Genomic DNA, 5101 nt, shown 5'->3' with positions numbered 1-5101 from the left:
GGCACCAGACTGGCGTTTAACGCCAGGAATGGGCACCAAGCTGACGTTAAACGCCAGAAATGGGCACCAGCCCGGCGTTTAATGCCAGGATTGGCAGAAAGAGCAATTTTGCTCGCCACTTGGTGCAGGGATGAATTATCCCTGACACCTCAGGATCTGTGGACCCCACAGGATCCCCACCTACCCCACCACTCTCTCTCTTCTTCACCCATTCTCCAATCACCTCAACACCTCTTCCCCAAAAACCCCTCACCTATCAAATCCTATTATTCTCTTCACCACTCACATCCATCCTTCATAAAACTCCACCTACCTCACCATTCAAATTCAAACCACTTTCCCTCCCAAACCCACCCATTCATAACCGAAACATACCCCTCTCTCCACTCCTATTTAAACCCATCTTTACTCCTTCATTTTCACAAAACCTAAACACTACTTCTCCCCCTTGGCCGAACAACAAAGCCCCCTCCATCTCCTCTATTTCTTCTTCTTCTACTCTCTTCTTTCTTCTTTTGCTCGAGGACGAGCAAACCTTCTAAGTTTGGTGTGGTAAAAGCATTGCTTTTTGTTTTTCCATAACCATTTATGACACCTAAGGCCGGAGAAACCTCTAGAAAGAGGAAAGGGAAGGCAAAAGCTTCCACTCCGAGTCATGGGAGATGGAGAGATTCATCTCAAGGGTGCATCAAGACCACTTCTATGAAGTTGTGGCCATGAAGAAGGTGATCCCCGAGGTCCCTTTCAAACTCAAAAAGAGTGAATATCCGGAGATCTGACATGAGATTCAAAGAAGAGGTTGGGAAGTTCTTACCAACCCCATTCAACAAGTCAGAATCTTAATGGTTCAAGAGTTCTATGCCAATGCATGTATCACCAAGAACCATGATCAAAGTGTGAACCCGGATCCAAAGAATTGGCTTACAATGGTTCGGGGGAAATGCTTAGATTTTAGTCCGGAAAATGTAAGGTTGGCATTCAACTTGCCCATGATGCAAGGAGATGAACACCCTTACACTAGAAGGGTCAACTTTGATCAAAGGTTGGACCAAGTCCTCATAGACAATTGTGAAGAGGGCGCTCAATGGAAGAGAGATTCAAGAGGGAAGCCGGTTCAACTGAGAAGGCATGACCTCAAGCCCATGGCTAGGGGATGGTTGGAGTTTATCCAACGCTTAATCATTCCCACTAGCAACCGGTCCGAAGTTACTATAGACCGGGCCATCATGATTCATAGCATCATGATTGGAGAGGAAGTAGAAGTTCATGAGGTTATAGCCCAAGAACTTTATAAGGTGGCGGACAAGTCCTCTACCTTCGCAAGGTTAGCCTTTCCTCATCTCATTTGTCACCTCTGTTATTCAGTTGGAATTGACATAGAGGAAGAACAAGCCGCCATCACTAAGGTGGACCCATTCTTTAATTTCCTTGTTCTTTATTTTCCTGTTTTTCGAATTTTCATGCTTATGTTTATCTATGTTTGTGTCTTATGATCATTAGTGTCTTAGTGTCTATGCCTTAAAGTTATGAATGTCCTATGAATCCATCACCTTTCTTAAATGAAAAATGTTTTTAATTGAAAAAGAGAAGAATTGCATGAATTTTGAATTTTATAACAGATTAATTATTTTGATGTGGTGGCAATACTTTGACTTCTGAATGTATGCTTAAACAGTGCATATGTCTTTTGAATTTGTTGTTCATGAATGTTTTCTCTTGAAAGAATGATGAAAAAGGAGACATGTTACTGAGGATCTGAAAAATCATAAAAATGATTCTTGAAGCAAGAAAAAGCAGTGAATATTAAAAAAAAACGAAAAAAAAGGAAAAAAAAAGAAAAAGAAAAAAAATAAAGTTGTGATCCAAGGAAAAAAGAGTGTGCTTAAGAACCCTGGACACCTCTAATTGGGTACTCTAGCAAAGCTGAGTCATAATCTGAAAAGGTTCACCCAATTATGTGTCTGTGGCATGTATGTATCCGGTGGTAATACTGGAAGACAGAGTGCTTTGGGCCACGGCTAAGACTCATAAAGTAGCTGTGTTCAAGAATTATCATACTTAACTAAGAGAATCAATAACACTATCTGGATTCTGAGTTCCTATAGAAGCCAATCATTCTGAATTTCAAAGGATAGAGTGAGATGCCAAAACTGTTTAGAGGCAAAAAGCTAAAAGCCCCGCTCATCTAATTAATACTGATCTTCATAGATATTTTTGGAATTCATTGCATATTCTCTTCTTTTTATCTTATTTGATTTTCAGTTGCTTGGGGACAAGCAACAATTTAAGTTTGGTGCTGTGATGAGCGGATAATTTATACGCTTTTTGGCATTGTTTTTAGTATGTTTTTAGTATGTTTTAGTTATTTTTTATTATATTTTTATTAGTTTTTAGTTAAAATTCACTTTTCTAGACTTTACTATGAGTTTGTGTATTTTTCTGTGATTTCAGGTATTTTCTGGCTGAAATTGAGGGACTTGAGCAAAAATCTGATTCAGAGGCTGAAAAGGACTGCAGATGTTGTTGGATTCTGACCTCCCTGCACTCGAAGTGGATTTTCTGGAGCTACAGAAGCTCAATTGGCGCGCTCTCAAATGCGTTGGAAAGTAGACATCCTGGGCTTTCCAGCAATATATAATAGTCTATACTTTGCCCGAGATTTGATGGCCCAAACCGGCATTCCAAATCAGCTCAAAACTGCCCGGCGTTAAACGCCGGAACTGGCACAAGAATGGGAGTTAAACGCCCAAACTGGCACAAAAGCTGGCGTTTAACTCTAAGAGAAGTCTCTACACGAAAATGCTTCAATGCTCAGCCCAAGCACACACCAAGTGGGCCCGGAAGTGGATTTTTATGTCATTTACTCATTTCTGTAAACCCTAGGCTACTAGTTCTCTACATATAGGACCTTTTACTATTGTATTCTCATCTGGGTAGCTATCTTTGAGTAGTCTTATGCTATCCTAGATCATTGGGAGGCTGGCCTCACGGCCATGCCTAGACCTTGTTCTTATGTATTTTCAACGGTGGAGTTTCTACACACCATAGATTAAGGTGTGGAGCTCTGCTGTACCTCGAGTATTAATGCAATTACTATTATTTTTCTATTCAATTCAGCTTGTTCTTGTTCTAAGATATCACTTGTTCCTCAACTTGATGAATGTGATGATCCGTGACACTCATCATCATTCTCACTTATGAATGTGTGCCTGACAACCACCTCCGTTCTACCTTAGATTGAGTGGATATTTCTTGGATCCCTTAATCGGAATCTTCGTGGTATAAGCTAGAATTGATGGCGGCATTCAAGAGAATCCGGAAGGTCTAAACCTTGTCTGTAGTATTCTGAGTAGGATTCAATGATTGAATGACTGTGACGAGCTTCAAATTCCTGAAGGCTGGGCATTAGTGACAGACGCAAAAGAATCAATGGATTCTATTCCAACCTGATTGAGAACCGACAGATGATTAGCCGTGCTGTGACAGAACGCGTTGAACATTTTCACTGAGAGGACGGGACTGTAGCCACTGACAATGGTGATGCCCAACATACAGCTTGCCATGGAAAGGAGTAACAAGGATTGGATGAAGACAGTAGGAAAGCAGAGAGACGGAAGGGACAAAGCATCTCCATACGCTTATCTGAAATTTTCACCAATGAACTACATAAGTATCTCTATCTTTATTTTATGCTTTATTCATAAATCATCCATAACCATTTGAATCTGCCTGACTGAGATTTATAAGATGACCATAGCTTGCTTCATACCAACAATCTCCGTGGGATCGACCTTACTCGCGTAAGGTTTATTACTTGGACGACCCAGTGCACTTGCTGGTTAGTTGTGCGAAGTTGTGAAATTATGTTTAGACCATGGTATTGAGCACCAAGTTTTTGGAGCCATTACCGGGGATTGTTTGAGTTGTGAAAAGTAGAGATTACAATTTCGTGCACCAAGCATCATTTTCATATTATTTTAGTTATGTTATGTTTAATTTTCATTATACTTTCATAGGTTTTAGTGAAAAAATTCACATTTTTGGATTTTACTTTGAGTTTGTGTTTTATGATGATTTCAGGTAATTTCTGGTTGAAATTAAGGAGTTTTGGCAAAGTCTGATTCAGAGGCAAGTAAAGCGTAGCAGATGCTGTCAGATTATGACCTCCATGCATTCAAATGAGCATTTCCAGAGCCTCAAAGGTTCAAATGACGCGCTCTAAATGGCGTTGAAAAGATAACTTCCAGAGCTTTTCATCAATATATAATGGTTTATACTTTTCTTTGAAGGAGCCTTCCCATATTGGCCGTCGAACACCAAGGAGCTACCCCCTTGCTGGCATTCAACGCCCCAAGCAGACAAGCCAACGTTAAACGCCCAAGAACCACCCCCTTTGGGGCGTTCAACGCCAACCAAGGCACAAGGTAGCGTGGTTCAACACCCATTCCTTAAAATGGACGCCAAGCTCAGCCTAAGTACTCAACCAAAGTGGGCCCAAGAGTGGACTTTCGCACCTTAGTATAGTTTATCATATTTTTGTACTTCTTAGTTATTAGATTAGTATATATAGAATAAAGATCACAATTGTTAGGAACTTTTGACTTTTGATCTTTGCCCATTCGTACATTTCACCATTGTTTTCTATAAAGCATGAGCAACTAAACCTCCTAAGTTAGGGTTAGGAGCTCTACTGATTCTCATGGATTAATAATATTACTGTTTCTATTTCAATACACATTTGATTCCATTCTCTTGTGCATTTTCATTCTCTATCTCATGAATTGAGGATGACCCGTGACAATAATCCTTGTTCTACATGGGTTCCGTATTAGTCCTGACCCAGATAGCATTGAACCACAGCTAGAGAGTGCACTGCGGATTCCAAGAGCGTGCCTAGGCGACTTTAGATAAGTGACATAAAATCCCGTTGGCCGTGGGTTACTGAGGTATCTGTGGTGTTAAGGCTAGAGTCTGAGAAGCAACGTTCCCTGATCCGGAAGATCCGACATTGTCTGTGACATTTTGAGTAGGATCGTGAAGGGGAGTGAGTTGCTTAGTGCTTCACCTTCGACTATAGTGGGAAGCCATGAGTTAACTTGAT

This window comes from Arachis stenosperma, chromosome 3, assembly GCF_014773155.1.
Source record: "Arachis stenosperma cultivar V10309 chromosome 3, arast.V10309.gnm1.PFL2, whole genome shotgun sequence".
NCBI lineage: Eukaryota > Viridiplantae > Streptophyta > Magnoliopsida > Fabales > Fabaceae > Arachis > Arachis stenosperma.
The sequence above is the reverse complement of the archived record's forward strand: the minus strand, read 5'-3'. Positions refer to the sequence as shown.